Genomic DNA, 21,267 nt, shown 5'->3' on the forward strand with positions numbered 1-21,267 from the left:
TCCTCACGGCACGTCAAACTGCTCGGTACCAGCCGAAGCTGGTGCCGTTGGTCGAGGGGACCTCTTCCCAGCCTCAACCCGTGGCCGGTCAGAGACCGTCACGTCAACCCGAGGTACCGGCTGGTCGCTATGAGAGCGGCCGCTGGCCTGGCGAGAGTCACCTGCGCGACTCTCGACAGTCTTCTGCTCCGTGCCTCGGTCATGACGGTGAGCGAGCTCAGGCGTCTTGACTTTGGCTGCACGGTCGCCCGAAGGAGACCGTACACTCGGAACTTCTCGCGGACGAGAAGCCGAGCCGGTACCTGGCTTAGCAGCAGTGCTACCAAGACCAGGCGAGGATGTACCAGCAGTAGCCAGCACACCCTTGTTCCCCGTCTTCTTCTTCTTCTCAGAAGAGGAGACGGGCCCTGTTCCCGAGGGAACAGGAGGACCAGCAGAAGCACCCCCCGTCACACCGGAGTGAGACGGGTTTTTGCCCCTTCGAAGGTCCCGCAGGAGCCTTCTTAGGGGGGAGGAGGCAGCCTTCTTCTTCTTCGGCTTGGAAGCCTTAGAAGTCGAAGGGGGAGAGGCGGCAACAGACGACGAAGAAGACGATGAAGACGACGACGACACCTTCCTCTTCTTCTTCCTCTTCTTCGTCAGCTCCCTCAGGACGGACGTCAGGTCTTCCATCCACGGAAAAGTCGGGCCAATTGCCGAAGCAACACGCCCCGACTGATCCTGTCCGGAAAGACCTGAGTCCGGGGCAGCACCTCCATGACGAGACGCGACGTGGGCAGGGGCAGGCACGGCAGGAACATCAACAGCAGGACCAGCACCATCAGGACCAGCACCAGCAGGACCAGCACCAGCAGCAACATCAACATGAGCGTCACGCACCGCGCGCCTCGTAGGAGCGGCGCGAGCGGCTGGGCCAGCAACACTAGCTGCAGGTACGGCAGCATAGTCCGGCGTCACAGGCATCTCCAATTCAGCCAAATTCATCATCGGGACGGGCGGCAGGTCCAGGGGAGAACTTTTCGGACAGCGAAAGTCGGGGGTCGGCAGCACATAGAATCCAGGTGGAGGCGGCACGCCCCTCTTAGGTACGGCAGCAATCGGCTTTTGGATTGATGCAGTGGGGGTCACAGATGCAATGTGTTGCGTGTAAACCACATGAGGAGGGGCGGCGTACGCTGGGGTAGACACTGTATTCGTAGTCGTTGTGACTACACCATGAGTTACTACTGCCGACCCCGCCAGTCGTTGAATTAAGCCCTGGATACTGGGAGCGCCCTGCAGTCCCAACGACGCCCACACCTGTCCAAGGTCGTCACTCACAGAAGGCACACCTGAGGGAGGAACAGTCGGGTCAGTTAGAGGGGCACCCTCACGCCTGGGGGAGGACGAACCCCACCCAGAGCGGACGGAAGACCCCGAATACAATTGGACATCCGGGTATCGGGCGCCCTCCTCCACACTCGACGGATCGAGTGAGGAGAAGGACTCCGAAACCCCCCCCCCGCGGGGGAAGGCGCAAACCGTGGGGGCTGAGCTGGAGGCAGGAAGGATGACGAGGTATCCGTCACCAAAGGAGTCGCTGGAGAGCTTTCCGACGACTCCTTGGTCGATCTACGCCTCTTCCTACCCTCGTACAGCACCCACTGCGCCTCGGACCAATTCATACAAACATTACATGGTTCGGTTCGGGAACATTCGCGCCCCCGACACCGATAACATAATTCATGTGGATCTATATCAGGATAAGAGCGGAATCCGCCGCATTTACGCCCCTCCAGCCCGGGACACACTCTACGGGCAGCTGGTGGGCGCGGCGAAAGCTCTTCAAGATCCATAATTCAATCACTTCACAAATCAATGAAAATGAAAAAAGAGTACTTACAATTTCATTCACAACCACAAACAAACCAGTCAGAAGAAATTGTAAACACATCCAAAGCACACGACGAAATAGCGGGCAGAGCGATGACGAGCACGTCCTGTCACACCACGGCCGAAAGCAAAAGTGGTTCTTCACCGCCCGGGCGCACGGCGCGCGCACGATCGGACAAGCAGTTAACTACCGTTCTCCCCTTGTTCGAAGCTTACGACCGTCCCAGCTGCCGCTAGTTACCTTCCTATTGTTAAAGGACCTGAGGTTTGTATTACGTATCGGAACAATTGGTAATTGGCTCCCAAAACTGTAGGCAAATAATGACGGAATACGCCTACAGTGTCACCCATGTGAATAAAATGACAATTTGTCGAAAATTGCATTTTTCCTAACTATACAAACCTGAGGTCCTTTAACAATAGGAAGGTAACTAGCGGCAGCTGGGACGGTCGTAAGCCTTCGAACAAGGGGAGAACGTAGTTAACTGCTTGTCCGATCGTGCGCGCGCCCGCTCGCGAGAGGTGAAGAGGTCACTTTTGCTTTAGGCCCATGCAAAAAGTTGCAGAGTGAGGGGTGGCATGAGGTGGGACTATATGTAAAGGACCTCAGGTTTGTATAGTTAGGAAAAAATGACATTGTTATGATACAATAAAGTTTCATACATACTTACCTGGCAGATATATACATAGCTATAGACTCAGTCGTTCCCGACAGAATTTCAAATTTCGCGGCACTCGCTACAGGTAGGTCAGGTGATCTACCGCCTGCTCTGGGTGGCAGGGCTAGGAACTATTCCCGTTTTCTAATCATAATCTCTCTTCCAACTGTCTCCTGCGGGGAGGCTGGGTGGTCTTCAATTGTATATATCTGCCAGGTAAGTAGTATGAAACTTTATTGTATCATAACAATGTCATTTTCATACATTCAACTTTACCTGTCAGATATATATAGCTGATTGACACCCTTTGGTGGTGGAGGGCAAGAGACAGCTAACTAACTGACTAGACAGGTAAACAACATATGTGTAGGTATTAATAAACCTTAGTTTCCTACCTTTTTAGATGGAAGACTTCGTGGCTACTGCCCAGGAGTCTGCTTCATCTCAAGAGCCTTAGCGAGATAGTGATCTGTGGCCAAGAGTTCTTGTGGATCTGTCGATGGGGTCTCTTCCACTTACTCGACAGAATCCTAACTGGCGTTTGTCAATGGGAGCACATCGCTTATATGACAACACGCACTAATTTAAGGAGCACACAACCAATCCCGATCACCCGATCCATAACCGTGTTAGTTCTAAGATTGCCTAGAGTTATCCCCAAACTCTTTGCAAACAACCACAAACTCGAACTCATACATACAAAAATAAAAAAAATTTTGTACCCCTCTAATAGTCAGATGTCACTCGATTTTCAAATGAAGAGAAGTGAAGGCCGCCTGTGCGACTACTGACACTCCCATACACCGAAAAACCCGAGAACACATCCGACAAGAGGGTTACGTACATAATTTTAAGGATTGGTGCATTCTCCTTTACCCAGAACCGTCTGTGCTGACACAAAACGGACCTAACGAAAAACATTTATCATACGTAACTCGCACGTCTTTTAAATAATGGGATGCAAACACAGAGTTGCATCTCCAATAAGTTGTGTCCAAAATGTTCTTTAGTGACATATTTCTTTGAACGCCACCAAAGTTGCGATTGCTCTAACTTCGTGGGCTCCCACTCTTAGAAGATTAAAAGAATCATCTGGGACACTTCTTATGAGCTTCCGTGATAACACTTCTAACAAAGAAGGCTAAAGCGTTCTTGGACATTGCTCTCTTGGGGTCTTTCACTGAGCACAAAGACCTTTCTGCGAACCCCCCAACTGCTTCTTTCCTGTCCAGTATAAAATTTTAGCGCTCTAACTGGGCAAAGGGATCTTTCTGCCTCTCTGCCCACCAAACTAGAAAGTCCTTTCACTTCGAAGCTCCTGGGCCAGGGATTCGAAGGGTTTTCATTTTTGGCCAGAAAAAGGGACTGAAATGAACAAATTGCGAGTCTCCTTTTGAAGCCAACTCTTGATTCCAGGGCGTGCAACTCACTGATTCTTTTTGCCGTTGCAGAGAGATCAGAAAACAAACACTTTTCTAGTGATATTACGGAACGAAGCAGTGTGAAGTGGTTCGAATTCATCTGATGGAAAGAAATTTAAGAACCACATCTAAGTTCCAGCTTGGAACCTTAGGTACAAGTGATTTAGATGTTTCGAATATGAACGAATGAGGTCGTGCAAATCCTTATCATTCGTTAGATCTAATCCTCTGTTTCTAAAGACTGCTGAGAGCATACTCCTGTACCCCTTAATAGTTGGTACTGAGAGATGCGACTTTTGTTCTAAGAAACAGAAGAAATCTGCAATTTCGGTCACAGAGGTACTGGAAGAGGAACAGCTTCTTCGACCTACACCAGTTTCTGAAAACTTCCCACTTCGATTGGTACACTTGCCTCGTAGATGATCTGCGGGCTCTAGCAATTGCGTTTGCTGCCTGGCGAGAAAACCCTCTCGCTCTGACAAGTCTTTCGACAGTCGAAAGGCAGTCAGAGCAAGAGCGGGTTAGATTTTGATGGTACCTCTCGAAGTGGGGGTTGTTTGAGCAGATCTATTCTGTTTGGAAGAGATCTGGGGAAGTCCACTGTCCATTCCATCACCTCTGTGAACCAAATTTGAGCTGGCCAATACGGAGCGATCAGAGTCATCTTGGTTCCTTCGGATGCCACGAATTTGCGACTACTTCCCCCAGTATCTTGAACGGGGAAAAGCGTAAACGTCTATTGTCCTGACCAGTCCAGGAGAAAGGCGTTCTGTTGCATAAGCCCGGGGATCCTCCACCAGGGCACAAAATGTATCTATCCGTTTGGAGAGGAATGTGGCGAAAAGATCTATTTGAGGCTTCCCCCAAAGGAGCCAAAGGCTCTGACAGACTTCTGAGTGGAGTGTCCACTCTGTGGGAAGGACCTGGAATCTCCTGCTCAATCTGTCCGCTCTCACATTCCTCTCCCCTTGAACAAACCTTGTTAGGAGAATTACCTCCTTTGGTTCGCCCAAATCAGTAGATCCCGTGCCAGCTCGTACAGAGCAAAAGAGTGCGTCCCTCCTTGCTTCTTGACATAAGCCAGAGCTGTCGTATTGTCTGAATTTATCTGCACGACTTTGCCTCTGACTAAGTGTTCGAAGCTCTTTAGCGCCAGGTGAATCGCTAAGAGCTCTTTGCAATTTATGTGCCATGACACCTGTTCTGCCGACCAGGTGCCTGACACTTCTCTGGGTCCCAATGTTGCACCCCAGCCCGCCTCCGAGGCGTCTGAAAACAATGTCAGGCTTGGGTTCAGTACTTTGCAGGGACACTCCTTTGTTTTCCTTTATTGGAACCACAACCATCACTCAAATGATGTTTTATCTCTTCCGAGATTGGAAACGTGTCCGAGAGCTGACCTGTCTTCCAACTCCAACTTCTTCTTAGGAAGAACTGAAGCGGTCGAAGATGTAATCTTTTCTAGGAGAAAGAACTGTTCGAGCGAGGAAAGGGTTCCCAGAAGGCTCAGCCATTCCCTCGCTGAAGTGCGCTCCTTCCTAGAAAGTTCGATACTGTGGCACAGCCTTCTTTATTCTCTCTTGAGATGGAAAAACTCGAAAACCCCGAGAATCCATCTGAATCCCCAGATAAACCACGTTCTGGCTGGGGATCAATCTGAGACTTCTCGAGGTTCACGATCAATCCCAAAGACTTTGTCAATTCCAGTGTTGTTCGCAGGTCCTCAAACACTGCTTTTGAGACCTGGCTCTGATGAGCCAGTCGTCCAGGTACAGGGAGACATTTATCCCTTTCAAATGTAAGTGCCTTGCTACATTTTTCATCACGTCTGTGAAGACTTGAGGAGCCGTGGACAGGCCGAAACACAGGGCCCTGAACTGATAATTTCTTCCTTCGAACATAAATCGAAGGTACTTCCTCGACGAATGGTGGATCGGGATGTGGAAGTATGCGTCCTGAAGGTCTAGGGACCACCATCCAAATCCCCTTGCCGCAGTGCTGCAAGGACTGAGGCAGAACGTTTCCATGCTGAACTTCTGTTGTTCGACGAATTTGTCAGCGCACTTACGTCCATCCGGTCTCCATCTCCATCCCCCGAGGCTTTTGTTACAAGAAAACAAGCGATTGTAAAACCCCGGGGAGTTGCAATCCAGCACAAGTTCTATTGCTCTTTTGTCCCACATCTGTTCCACCATCTGACGAAGAGTATCCCTCAGAATAGGGTCCCTGTAATCTTGGCGGACATTCCCTCGGAGATGTTGTCAAGGGAGGAATGTCCTTGAATGGGATGCGATACCCCTTCTTGATAATCGACATCGTCCAAGTGTTGGCTCCTATGTCTTCCCAGGCTTTCGCAAAATAATGTAGCCTGGCTCCTACGGGGTGTCTGGAGGACGAATTTTCACTTCCCTTTCTTAAAGGAACGGAAGGAAGACCTGCCCTCTTATCGGTTGACTTCCTTCTGGCGAGTCGGTCTAGTTGGAAGACCCCTCCTCGAAAGGGCTGTTTCTGAGCTGGGCGAGCCACTTTCTTTCCTCACTAGCCACAGCCTATTCTTCCTTGAGGATTGTCTAAGGAGATCCTGGGTGGCCTTTTCCGTCAGAGAATGCGCGATGCCTTCACCAACTGCGAGGGAAAAAGGTTTTCAGAGAGAGGCGCAAACAATAAGGCGGCTCTCTGTGAATGAGAGACGGCCTTCGTGAGGAAAGCACTGTGCACGCCCTTTTCTTTAAAACTCCTGCACCATATAGAGAGCATACCTCAGCCGATCCATCCTGAACAGCTTATCAATGCAGGCGAGGATGCAATTCAGGTTTCTGGGTCGAGTTGTTCATTTTCTTGAGATTTCTTGGCCAGAACCCCAAGGGACCAATCTAAGAAGTTAAAAACTTCTAAAGTATGAAAGTCCCTTGATGAGGTGGTCCGTTTCCGAAAGCCCCCATGTAACCTTCGCTGCATTCAAGGCGTGCCTTCTCGACGAATCCACCAAACCGAGAGAAGTCGACTCAGCTGAAACGGACAGAGATAATCCCATATCCTCTCCGTTTCGTACCAAATTCCTCTCCTCTCCGCTGTAAGTTTAGCGGGAGGCATACAAAAGACCGTCCTTCCTAACTCCTTCTTCTTCTGACCAGGAGTTCCAAGAGATTGTAGAGCTCTCCTCATAGAAATGGCAGGCTTCATTTAAGGAAGAGGAAGACTTGAGTGTTTTTTCGTGCTTGAAACTGCGAGCGTGGCGAAGGGGAGCAGCTGGCGTCAAAGAGTCTCCATATTTCCTCCAACAGAAGGGACGAAGAACTTTGTAATTAATTAAAAGATCCTTCCTTCATTTCGTCCTCCGAGGCATCTTCTGGGTTGATAGGCTCGGAAGGAGAAGGCTCTCTTCTTTCTACTGACTCTTCTCTTACTCTCTTACGAGTGTCAGGCTCTTCATACGAGGAATGCGCCTGGTGTACAGTAGGAGTATCTCGCCTGGGAGGAGTAACGTGCTTGGAATACTCCTGGCGCCTGGCAGGCGCAAAGCGCCTCGAATACTCCTGGCTTTCAGTAGGCGCATTTTGTTTAGAATCCTCCTGGCGCTTTGTTGTAGGAGTATTAAGTTCCGAGTACTCCTGGCGCCTGGCAGGCGCAGCAGAGCGCCTCGAATACTCTGGCTTTTATCAGGCGCATTTTGTTCAGAATACTCCTGGCGCGTGGTAGGAGTATTAAGTTCCGAATACTCCTGGCGCCTGGGAGGAGTATAAGCTTCGGAATACTCCTGGCGCCTGGGAGGAGTAACGCGCCTGGAATACTCCTGGCGCCTGGCAGGCGCAAAGCGCCTCGAATACTCCTGGCTTTTAGTAGGCGCATTTTGTTCAGAATACTCTGGCGTGTGGTAGAGTATTAAGTTCCGAATACTCCTGGCGCCTGGGAGGAGTATTAAGTGCAGAGTACTCCTGGCGCCTGTGAGGAGTATACGCTTCCGAATACTCCTGGCGCCTGGGAGGAGTATTTAGTTCAGAATACTCCTGGCGCCTGGGAGGAGTATCTAGGCCCGACGACTCCTGGTGTCTTGTAGGAGTACGTCGTTCCGAATACTCCTGATCCTTAGCATGCGTCTGATGTTTAGTAGGCGCTTTCCGTCTCACAAGTGCTCTACTCCTACACCGGATTTTCCTCTTCAGCTAACTCTTGGCGCTTGATTGAAGATCTTGAATCTTGTACTGGCTCGTTGCGCCTACTCGGAGTCTGGCTTCTGGTTGGCGCCCTACTCTTGACAGGAGTAGCTTCCTTTCTTACCTCTCTCCTGTTAGCGCACCGCCCCCCCCAGCCCCCCCCAGAGATGGCCGCTGTGCGACAACTCCCCTGAAGGATGCGTCGCGCCTGGCAGGAGATAGGTATTAGATCTTTTAATAGGAAGCCTATCATCCTTCTTACGAGTAGGCTCCTTATAAACGAGTTTCCTACTAACAAGGCTAATTGCTCTTGCATATTCTTCAAAATTTTCTTGGTTGAGGAATCTTCCGCATTAGGAGAGGGAGATCTGGAAGGCGCTCTAGGATCTCTTCCAGACCCGAGTCTGACTGTATTCTCGCCCTCTTTATTACCGAAGGCGCTCCTCCTTCTGAGAAGCGCTCGGGACTCGTATTGAGCTCATGCTCTTTTCTTACTCCTCTTCAAAGGACGGGAAAGATTCGACTCCTTCCAATCCTCTTCTCGGCGGAAGGCGAACTCGACGACGAAAAGCACTCTCGAAGGATGCTTTTCCTATAGCGGTCTTGGCAGTCGATACGATCGATTCTGCCGAAGGGACGCCTGATCGTTGGGGATTCTCCACAACCCCCGTACGGCTTTCGACTTTCCTTCTCCTCCGGGCCAGGGAGCTTGGAAGAGGTCTAGGCCTGGGAGCGTCGCAGAGACGACCAGACGCCCCCTCCACTACACTGGGGACACTAATATCACTGCCACATTCACTTTCCCTTACCTTCCAATGCTGCGACTTTTTCCTGCATTTTCTGAAGGGAAATCTCTAAGTTCTGCTATTTCCGAAGCAGAACTAGAGGGATTAGCAAGTTGTGAACGGGCTGAAACAGAATGGTTATTATCATCATAGGAAGAAGCTACAGAGCTAGACAGTAAATCATGAGAGGCAGACATTCTCGCGGGTTTTATAAGCCGCCTTCCTCTCTCTATCTCTCTCTAAACTTCTTCAAGTAAGAAGTTAGATTCTTCCACTCTTGTGCACTCAGATTCTCACACTCATTACACGTATTCTCAATCGAACATTCAACCATTCTACACCCCCTACAACTAGTGTGAGGATCTACCGAAGCTTTCGGAATCCTCACCTTACAGCCCTCATTCACACACACTCTGAAACTAACACTAGAATCAGACATATTCACAAATTCCAAAAACCAAGTCCAAAAAACAGTCCACGATAGCGAATGCCAAACAACGATCCAAGTACGTCACCAAATATCAGCGAGAGATGATCAAAAGCTTTGCGAAAAACGAATTCTAGTCAGGAGGAAGTAACAACAATGTTGATACAGCCGGCGACAGAGAGATTATGATTAGAAAACGGGAATAGTTCCTAGCCCTGCCACCCAGAGCAGGGCGGTAGATCACCTGACCTACCTGTAGCGAGTGCCGCGAAATTTGAAATTCTGTCGGGAACGACGGAGTCTATAGCTATGTATATATCTGACAGGTAAGTTGAATGTATGAAAATGCAATTTTCGACAAATTGTCATTTGTTCCGATACGTAATACAAACCCTCGGTCCTTTAACAATAGGAAGACTCACTTCTTGGTGGGAGGAATCTGAGTCTTTTTGGTGAACAGACTGGTGTTCGTCCAACCCTGGAGTGCCTCCCTGGTCGTAAGAGCAAGGGAGGGATCCAAACCTCTGTCCGATTGATCGGGGTGTGCACCGCAGGATCAATGGTCAGACCTCTGGGCCAAGTACTAAGAGAGAGGCAAGCGTATCTCTTCGTACCAGCAAGCAAGAACTTGTTCCTGTTTGCAAGAGACAATCATAAAATGATGGGTTTGTCTCAATTTGGCATCCACTTCCTCCCCCTTGTTGGAGGAAGTGGTGGATATTTACTCCTATCCCTACTGAAAGGGATAGGATGGTGCTCTATTGAGTAGCTCACCTGCATCTCGTCCTTACCCAGCAGGGTGACGACCGTGTCCCTCTACCCAAAGGTAGAGGGAAGAAAAAGATGGGAAGAGGAGCCAGTCACACTCTCATTCCTCATCCATTCTTACGGTCACACCAGGACTCGATGCTGTTCAGCCTGCGAGGGTCTGGGTTAACTACACAACGTGTTGAGCAACCACCACGGTTCCCAAGGAAAAAGATCCAAGGAACTGTGGGCAATATCCTGAAGGTAGAAGGAGGTGCATGCGGTCCGGTTGGACCAGGCGCCTGCCTTCATTACCTGCGCCACGGAGAAGTTCTTGCGGAACGCAAGAGAATGATGAAGAGGCGTCACACTCATCCTGGGTGTCGAGTTTCTTCAGACAGCTCCGTCGCACCTTCACAGGACAAAGCAGCATAGCCTTCGTATCGAGGCGGTGACGTCCCTTAGGGAGGGTATTGTGAAGGACTCGAACCAATCGTCAGTTACCGAAGGGTTCTGAGTCTTCGCTACGAAGATCGGTACGAATCGAGCGTCACAAACTCCCCATCCCTTTGTGCTTGACTTCTCAAGAGAAGTCATGCAGTTACTAAGACGAAAGAAGGGAATAGTAGTATGACCTATCCCTCTTCTCGACTTTGTATGTACAGTACTCATACTGACAAGCTATTAAGACGAAAGAAGTAATGATTGCTCTGGAACAACCGAACTAAGTCCACAGCATAGTTCGTAACTGACTCGGGCGCTCTGACAGCTGCCGACTAACTGGTTCGGAATCAGTAGAGGCAAGTTGTCCAAGCATCCGGGTAAGTCACGTGACCTTCGCTCTTTAAAGAGTTATGCTGAGAGACCAAACAAATAAAATATTTGTTAGTCACCGATGCCGGACGGCGCGGCGATGATTCTCTTAATGCATAAGCTCAAAAGGCGAAAGTCAATTGCCTTCAAAAGAGACCGAGGTCCTGATGGCAAGAAAATCTCATAGACGTTGAATCTCAGCTTAAGGAGAAACAACACTATGTGACGTTGAAGACGAAGGTAGGCAATGAATGCAACCTACGTCTTCCGGAGGCTGAATCGAGAGAAGGAATCTCAAGATTTCTAAACCTGTGCTTACAAATGACCTGAAAACGCTAACCGCCATTTCATTGCTGTCCGTTGTGCAATGAAAGCGGGGCGTTCTTCAGTAATGAAACACAGGGGAGCGCCGCTTGAAGAACTGCTTCTCATGGGCTGAACGTTTGGAAGTAGAGCTGGCAGGTGTGGGAGTAGGCGATGTCTTTCAATACATCTGCTAAATCCGGGGTGAACAATGAACAATTGTACACCTCCGAATACAAGATATTTTGAGGACAAACTCAGATTCCGCAAAAATCATTCGCATTATCGGGATACGATGCAGCAAGAGACTATTACAGAATTCTGTTACCGTGCGGTAAACAGAAAGATGAGAGTCGAATAGATATCTCTGTTTAAAATTCTCGCAATACAGAAGACGATGAATACTAGCGTTTCTCAGCAGTAGATGGTCATTCATGTATGCGAGAATCCCCGTTAATCAGAGACTTAAGTCTGATTGTTGGGCAGAGATACGGTTGTTATTCAATCAAAGCAGGTGAGAAAGACATAAACAACCGTCTATCTCAAAGCGGCAGCTGATACTGAAATGCCTCGGGCAATTCAATACGCAGTAGCTGTCGCTGACGTCGTCATCCTGAGTTTGCCAAGGGTGGAATCCTTTCCACGAAGGAATGCGTTCGGCTAGAACCACCGAGCATAAAAAGATATGCTCGAGCAATTATATTTAAGCGAAACGAATTTCGGTAAATATAAAAGCTTAAATGGTGTTGTTGTGACAACACCATAAGTATATAAATTGAAACTGGAAACTCCTGGGAGGTTGCAGGCAAGCCCGGGTTGCAGTTCAATTAGAATACTTTTCGTCTAAGTCGCAATCGTAGAATAACAGGATATGCGCCTACCCCTCGGACCATTCAACTGCTTAGCAGAATCATGTCGCGAGGTAGAGTAATATACGTAGTATTATTTGTAGGATTCTGAACAACAATCTCCATCCTAAATTCTTTCCTTCAGAAAACAAAATAAGGATTGGAGATCGACCACCAACCTTCGTTCTCTATTCAAGAGAGTGAAGGAGAAGTCTTCCTCGAAGGAAAGCTTCAATGGTGAACAGAATACTAAGACGATAGTTCCAGCCAAACTGGATATTCCCGTCCGTTCTTCTCTATTCCAGGTTGGTCGCCTACTGTGAGATAGTCTTCTTTCAGCAGCAGTCTTCTTCCTAATGCTAGAAATTCCAGGAATTCGAGCATAGGCGAGGTTCCCGATTATCGTGTAACATATCGGGATTCTCGTCTCGCTCACTTTGGACCGTGGTCTCGCCTAAGTGTTTGGAGATCGTAAGAAAAACTCTAACACTCTGAATGCGCTAGAAATTCCGTAGAATTCTAGCAGTCTGCGAAACCCCCAACCGAATTCGTCAAACGATATCGGCTGGTGGTCCTCTCGATTCCCGTAGAAATCGAGAATGGGGCAGGATCCCTCCTCAACGACCGGGGCTTACGTCAGGTAGGACCCGAAGGTCCCCCCTGGTAGCGCAGTCCCCAACGTGGGATCCTACAGAGAAATCTCTGTAGGATCCTTCCCCTTTCCCTCGTAGCCGTAAGGAGAGAGGGAATGGGGGAGGAATTGGATACTCGCTCGCCTTCCCAGTGGAACTAGCAGTTGGAGAAGAGTAGGAGCAGCCATCGCCTTGCGGCGATGGCCTCTCAGAGTCTGGGAAACGTATCGTCAGGAGAAAACGTTTTCCCCGAGGAGGGTTACGAACTCTCACTGTAGGTAAGGGTCTGCCGCCACTGTGAACGTCGTCTGGGTGGGGCTGATCGACACCTGACAGGAGAGAGCCGATACCGTCCTCCGACTCATTCCAGTCCTCGTCGAGGTCGAAACCTCTCAGGAGGACCAAGGAGTATTTAAATACGGTGTCCGAAGACACGTAGAAACGCCGCTGTCGCAGTAGAGGAGGTGGAAGTAGCTTGATCGACCGGCCAGACTGAGAGAGCCTTCTTGTCCGGAGACGAGAGACTCTGGTTCAAGACAGAATCGGCAAGCTGCGATCGCGGCATACCCCCACCGTCGGTTTGGGTTCCCTCTCGGGCCCCAAAACGACTCGAGCAGAGACATGGGCTCTGCTGGTGGGAGAGGCGATCCTTCCCCCCGGTCCGTTGTGCTGACGAATCAGTGCAATAACCTGGGTAAAGTTACTCTGAATCTCGGAAGTTACAGCGTCTTGAGGAGTAGGACCGTCCAGTCCCTCCAACAAGAGCAGCTCCCAGGACCCTCCTCCTTCAGAAGAAGGACCAGCAACAGATCCCTGACGGTTGCCTCCAATCACTTGCGCGTACGTCCTGGTTGTCCTAAGACCAACCTGGCACGTGCGGCTCGTGACGGGATCGTGAGCGGCGCATCTCTCACGATCACTCCTATATACCTCGCTCTTCCTGGCGTATGCCGAGGAAGTTGAAGGTATCGGAGAGACAAGAACTGACGCTACCCCCCTCTCCCCCTGACGGTCACCTCCAATCACTTGCGCGTTACGTCCTGGTTGGTCCTAAGACCATACGTGGCACGTGCGGCGTCGTGACGGATCGTGAGGCTCGCACCCCTCTCACGATCACTCCTAGCTACCTCGCTCTTCCCGGTGTAGCCCGAGGAAGTTGAGGGTAGTGGAGACACAGACCTGAACCGCTCCCCCCCCCGCTCGCTGGCAGGACCAGCGTTACGGTGGGTGGGCTTGGCAGCCGCGATCACCAACCCGCGGTGGGGATCGATCTGCAGGCCTGGCCGTGCCGCTCACCTGTGGCGAGCGGCTCGACTGAGCACGTCGACCCCGGTCCCGTGCGTCAGACGAGCTGCTGCTGGTCACCGTATCCGCCCGGTCCCTGTGGGAGCGGCGGTCAGGTGACCTGCATGCAAGCTCGCTTTTCCCTCCGTGAAGACCGGTTGAGCGTCCTCGCGGCACGTCAAACCGCTGGTACCAGCCGAGGCTGGGTACCGTCGGTCGAGGGGACCTGGGGGACCTCTTCCCAGCCCTCAACCCGTGGCCGGTCAGAGACCGTCACGTCCACCCGAGGTACCGGCTGGGTCGCTGCGAGAGCGGCCGCTGGCCTGCGAGAGTCACCTGAAGCGGCTCTCGACAGTCCTTCTGCTCCGTGCCTCGGTCATGACGCTGAGCGAACTCAGGCGTCTTAACTTTGGCTGCACGGTCACCCGAAGGAGATCGTACACCTGGAACTTTCTCGGCGGACGAGAAACCGAGCCGGTACCTGGCTTAGCAGCAGAGCTGCCAAGACCAGGCGAGGGTGTACCAGCGGTTAGCCAGCACACCCTTGGTCCCCGTCTTCTTCTTCTTCTCAGAAGGGGAGACATGGGGTCCCCGTTGTCCAAGAAGGAACAGGAGGACCAGCAGGAAGAACCCCCCCGTCACACCGGAATGTGACGAGCCCTTCGAAGTTCCCGAAGGAGTCTTCTTAGGGGGAATAACAAAACCCGGGTACCAGCTGGTCGCTGCGAGAGCGGCCGCTGGCCTGGCGAGAGTCACCTGAGCGGTTCTCGCCAGCCTTCTGCTCCGTGCCGTGGTCTTGGTGCCGAGCGAACTCTGGCGCCGAAACTTTGGCTGCACGGTCTCCCGAGGGAGAGCGTACACTCGGGATCTCCCGCGAACGAGACCGAGCCGGAACCTGGCGTAGCGGCATCGCCGCTAGCACCAGGCGAGGAAGTACCAGAGCTAACCGATACTCCTCTGGTCCCCGTCTATCTCTTCCTTACGGAAGGGGAGACGGGCCCCGCTCCCGAAGGAGCAGGAGGACCAGCAGAAGGACCCCCCGTCCCACCGAGGTGGGACGGGCCCTTAGAAGTTCCCGAAGGAGACTTCTTAGGGTAGGGAGGCAGCCTTCTTCTTCTTCGGCTTATGGGCCTTAGAAGTCGAAGGGGAAGAGGCAACAGACGAAGACGAAGATGACACCTTCCTCTTCTTCGTCAGCTCACGCAGGACAGTCGTCAGGTCCTCCATCCAGGCCGGAGTCGGGCCTATTGCCGAAGCAACACGGCCCGACTGCACCTGTCCGGAAGGACCTGGGACTGGGGAAGACACACCATGGGCAGGACCAGCATGGACAGGCGCAGGAACAAAGGAGCGACAGGAACAGCAACCAGCTCAGGAGCGGCAGGAACAGCGGCAGCGGTAAACACAGAAGGGACAGCCAAGCCAGTAGCGGGAACCACATCAGCGACAGGTACGGCAGGCCCAGCCATCGCCTCGTAGAATCATCGGCAGCCAGCGTGGTACTGGCGGCCGGTCCAGGGGCGAGCTGCTGGAACAGCGGAAGTCTGGGGCAGGCAACACGAAGAAAACACAGGCGGCGACGGCATACCCCTCCTCGGTACGGCGGCGACCGGCCCTAGAAGCGGCAGACAGCGTCACCGACACAGCATGGGGAGTGTAGACCGCAGCGGGGGGAAGGCAGGCATAAAGCCGGCCGTGAAAGGTTGTAGTGGAGACCAACTCCAAGGTCACCGCCCCAGACCTCGCTAGACTCTGCAGCGGATCGTGGATGCTAGGCACGCCCTGCAGCCGCAGTGGTCCATACCTGTCCAAGGTCGTCTCCCACGGCTGTAGCACCTGCGGTAGCACAGACAGATTAGTAAGAGGGGTTCCCTCACGCACGGGGGGGAGACATGCCCCACCCGAACGGAAGGAAGACCCCAAAAACAAATACGAGGAAGCTGAGCGGGGGGGCAGGAAAGAAGACGAAGAATCGGATACCAAGGAGTCGCGGGAGAGCTTTCCGACGACTTCCTGGCAGGACCTTCGCTTCCCCTACCCCCGCACAGCAGTGAAAAGTAATATGAAAATGAAACAGAATACTGCACTTGCGATTCACTTCATAGAACTTAAAGAGGGGAAAAATCAATTCCCGGTAAGAGCGGAAACTTGATCATAATAATATGATGCTATCATAAATATATGAAAATGAACAATACTGCACTTGCTATTTTCACTTTCACAGCAATAAATCGTAAGGATTAATTCCCGGGTAAGAGCGGAAATTGATCCAAAATTAAATTTGATGCAATTAATAAATGAAAATGAAAAGAAAACTGCATTGCGAATCCACTTTCATTGCATTCTATTCATACAAAATAAGAGGCTCTTGCCGAGCGCAATCAAGCTCTCGGCAACGAACGCACAGGGCAAAAATATAATGAAAAAGAGTACTTACATCTTTCAATTACACACTTTCGCCCAAAACATGACTCGGCGCGAGTTGCGCCCGCTCCTCGGCCCGAGACATAATTCAAGGGTTCAATTCATGAAAAGAGCGGAAATCGCCGTCTCTACGGCGATAGCTCCATGTTGATTCATAATTAAGTAATGAAAATGAAAACAGTGTACTTACAGTTTTCATTTTCAAGTCAAACCAAACCATTAGTAGAAAACACAATATAAACAAAGCATACGACGAATTCGCAGAAGCAAAGGCAATGGGGGCTTGGTGAGGTTGTTAGGGGATACAGTTTTGAAAATTCGCTGCGCGGAGGAGCCGCCATGTTTGTTTGAATGGCGTGCGGCCTGGGAAATTGGAAATTGGTTTGCAAAACTGTAGGTAAATAATTACGGAATACGCATACATCGGCATCTGTTCATAAAAAGAGGTATCGTAACGGGAATGACAGTAGCGTAAGCCATGGGGGCTGGGCGGGGTGTTATAGGAGACATATTGCCTTTTTTTAATGTTCGCGCCATGTTTCGAAGGTTTAGGTCGTGAGAGGTCGGGGTCGTAGGGACTAGTTACCGTGGCAGATGGATTTGGGCGTCGCGCGGCCCGGGAGTGGCCTTAATTTCTGACTTTGGAGAAAATACTTACTTCGAAAGGAGAGTAGAGGTCTTGAGTTCCAGTTATCACCACCAACAACTCATGACTGATGACCATCTCCGGCGTCAGGACGTGTTAAAGTACTTTTCCGGAGGGTGGCTAAAACCGCGGTAGTCGGTGAGTTGGCCAGTCCACTCGGTTGTTTACCCTAAAACTATCGTGGGATAGGCTAGCCTGGCCTGCCGAACATACCTTAAACCACGACTCAAAAAACTATTTATTCTCTTGAAATGCCAAAACAAATAAAGCCTAAGCGATAACCATATTACAAAATTACATGTCGGTAATACAAAATAACGGAAATAATTAAAGTAAACAACTGCCTAAACAATGTAAACAAACTTCTACCTACCCGGGACGATCCAGGCGGTAATGTAAACAAGTATATTTGGGTTATTTATTCATAAATTTCGTGAAATATATAGGAAAATATACGAACCGGAAGAGTAAGACTGCATATTCGTCGACTGTCAATTAAATTTCATGGTGAAATTCACCTAGAAGAGAAGTGGGAGACTTCAAAACGCCGATATGATTATGTCGCAGCGTTTCGTCAACAACAGTTCTACGCTTATTCTTCTCTTCTTCTTGATGTTATGTTACGGAATTTATGCTTTTACGAGAGTAATACTCTATAATTCACTATTTTAACAAAAACTACCGTTTAGTCACTTAGACTACATTAAAATGACAATGAAAACGAAATACCAGCGACAGGTATATTACAGATATATAACAAATAGTCGTTCACTTACTTGACGCAATCTTCTTGCAAGGCTAAACAATAACAATACAAAGAAAACACCAAATTCAAAATTATGTGAAAAGAAGATGAAATCAGGATTAAATATTATCCTGAAGTTTCTACATATGAAGGATAAGTTCAGTGACGTCTCCCTTGGCCACTGGAGAAGGGTGGAGAGCGCGTTCCGACATGCCAATTCAAATCTGAATCATTCACGAGAAAGGACAACTTAGGGACAAGTCACAGGGCAGGTGTTAAAGTGATCCTGTGGTAGGCAAGGTACTATATAGAATAAGGGAGAGAGGTACAGTCACTTTGGTCGCGGGGGTAGTTGTGGGGTATTTCCGTGACAGGCCTGGAGGCCCGGGTGGGAGCGGTCAAGGCAAGTACTACCTTGGGTCGAAGAGATTAGGCCTGTAAGATGTCCTTTTCACTCTGTTATCTTGTATACGTTTGGTGTTCTTTTGAATTCATATAGGTCACTGTACTACACATACAAAATCGTGGATTGATAATGTTTGGCTCTCTAATATATAATAGAAACCTTAAATTAATATGCTTGACAGGACTTAAAAAAATATTCAATTAGCATTTGACCTGGCATTTATTTACAAAGGCTTATGCATAATTTTACAGTACATTATTTAATAAACTAACACAGATCGACATTGATAACACATAACAGTATCTGGCTTCATAATGGAAGTGAAAAATACTTAGTAAAAGTGAAAAAAAAAAAATTAAGTTTTCATGGCATTATTTAGGTAATTTATGCATCTTTTTCTTTTTTTGCCTACTTGATAAAATTTGGGCATTCAGAGCTCTCATCCTAAAAAACATCCGACATCTGACAAAAAACAATATTACTTTAAAAGGCAAGGATACACAATTTTCAATATGGCGTGCCAAGTCGCATAATACTCCATTGCCTGGTCTCAGTGTATTTTGTCCATTGTATGTTTGAAACATTTTTTCCGTTACCTTTAATTTTTCAAATAACTCAGCACTTGGTTCCGTTAATTTATCATCATGTCACTCTACTGCACTAATCCAGGTACCTTTCACTATTTTAAGTTTACATCCTAAGAACTGATAATCTGGAAATTTAGATGCCACATAACCTCCAACATATCGAAGGCCCTCTTCGTCTGCAACATTCTCTAAAGTTATTTCATGAAATTCATTTTCAAAGTTTTCTGAATCTTCTTCTGGGATCTTCTCATTTTCAGAAGAGGCAAACACCATTGCAGAAATCATAAGCTCTCTTTCAAGATCGGTTTCATTTGAATCATTATTTTCACAACTTTTCTCTTGACTGAACATTCCTTCCGACATATTTGAAGAATCGCACTCCTTCATCGAGTTACAATTTTTTCCAGTTATAGAGTTTATTTTGCCAAGTAAATATGACCTTATTCTGTGTTTGACTTCATCTGGCGTAAGATGATCATAAGTTGCACCCATTTGTCTAAGACAGCCAAACATGTTTTCCAGTCCATCTTGGTTAAGTCATTATGTATGATACATCATATTTACTTTTATACATATGCAACCTTGGCAAGGATTTGCATGACACAATAAGTCCCTTTTGGAACTGATAGATCTTATTACTTTTGCAAACTCGTATTGTTTCAGCAGTACACTTCATATTGTCAAGGATTTTATTCTGTTCCGTCAGTTGCATCCCATAAGTATTTATAGATTTTTTTTTTTGTCATAAGGTACCCTTGAATTGAACACAACAAACCAGGAGTCGGCAAGCTTTATAAAGACCCTTGTACTTTCCCAGGACATGCTCGTCAAAAGTCCCTGACTTCCATAAAAATCTAAAGCTTTAGATGTTGTTTCCGAAAGAAGTTGCACTGCTTTCCTCACATTCATACGTCTGAGTTTCATTGCTGGGGCTCGCGATCCAAGAAGTTCCTGCTGCAGGTCTCTTTTATATGCATTTTCTTCAAAATGTTTACTGCATATGCGATGAGCAGTAGGGTTAAAGTAGTCCTTTCTATTACAACGATGAACCCATTTCCGTCTTGTTTCCTCATCACGAGGGAATCGGAAAAAGGATACCTCCTCTTTTTTTTTTTGTACTATTTGAATAACAACCAAACACGGCGCAGTTGTTTGGCATTATTTAAATAATAATTTAGATTATATAAAAAATCAAAACTATGGTTGTATTCGAAGAATGTAAAACTAAATCAATACAGAGATGACTGAAGTGACCTGTGATATACATTTGAATGAAACGGTAGCTGAGTGACTTCTCGCCCTGACCTGGCCTCCAGGTGATGCAGCTCTTGGGGGGATAAGCCGCAACCCCCACAAATGACTCTACCTGACCATTCTATATACCTTGGTGGTAGGGGTGTAAGAATATTACCACTGTAGTGCGTAGGTCCTGCGTGTTGTAAAAGACGACTATAAGGACAGTTGCCGCCTTGCAATCTTATTTTTAGTAAGAGGCTAGGGCCACCACCAATAACTGTGGAAATGGCTGCCTTGCAGCCGTACTTTTTTAGAAAAAGGCTAGACCCACTGGCAAACAATAAACCGTGCCTGATTGTGGATGGATCACAAACTAAAAAACAAAAACTCTCAAAACACATGTACTTACCAACTACTTGACACACTCAGGGCGAGGAGCTGCACTGTCCTCTGGATACGGCCATTGTAACACAATACACAAACAACCAAACAAGGACAACAACCACAACTAAAGACCACTGCACAAACAATCACTAACAATACAAAAAAACAACAATATGATAAGCCAATTGTAGGATGGGTAAACATGTGTAGTGTCTGTTGCCAAGAGCCCGCGCCGCCGCGCGTCTGCAACTCACTTGCAGTCACACCTCCGTATAGACTGGAGGTGTAATAAAGCACTGGAGTTACACAGGGGTTTCCTTCTGTTTCTTCCATGGCGCAGTAAGTAAGAGACATAAAGAATAATCATGTCTACCCCAGGGAGACCGTCTTTCACGGCAAGGAGGGCACGACGATTCTCCAGGGGTGCCCACATACAGTACTCCCGTCAGAGTGGCGTCAAGATCACCAGCTCTTCAACATGTAGTTCCCAAGGGTCGAGATGCATTGCAACCCCTTAACGACCGTTTGGCTACAATGGCGAGTGGCTTGCATCTACAGAGTGGCCCCAGGGCCCTGTCCCCACACTACCAGAGAAGTGTGCTTTGGAAATGTCATCAGCCTCCTACAGGACTTGGAAACGGTCCATGATACATTGGCTTAGGCTACATAAGCTTCAACCAGCAGATGCAGTTCAACACATAGGCTTCTTTGCATCCTAGAGTTGCAATGTACGCTGGATGCCAGGTATAGTGATTTACAGTGGGCTAACTTGTCTCCAGAAGGGGCTTTGGATGCTATAAGGGCCATGGTTCTGCGTGCATTGAACCAGGGGTGCAATGGGCTGAGTTTTTAGGGCATATACAAGGGCATGAGGAGTCCATTAGCAGATATTTT

At 48.8% G+C, this 21,267-nt stretch overlaps 1 protein-coding gene across 1 annotated transcript in view; it reads right to left on the reverse strand.

The window, feature by feature from the left end:
• The window catches only part of LOC135209737 (zinc finger protein 91-like), a 269,350-nt gene extending 251,720 nt beyond the window's left edge, over positions 1–17,630 (reverse strand). Inside the window, exon 1 of the mRNA XM_064242513.1 lies at positions 17,476–17,630. The gene's annotated coding sequence lies outside the window, so the exon portion shown is untranslated. The remainder of the gene's footprint in view (positions 1–17,475) is intronic.
• Positions 17,631–21,267: the final 3,637 nt, after the last annotated feature.

This window comes from Macrobrachium nipponense, chromosome 38 (assembly GCF_015104395.2).
Source record: "Macrobrachium nipponense isolate FS-2020 chromosome 38, ASM1510439v2, whole genome shotgun sequence".
Lineage (NCBI taxonomy): Eukaryota > Metazoa > Arthropoda > Malacostraca > Decapoda > Palaemonidae > Macrobrachium > Macrobrachium nipponense.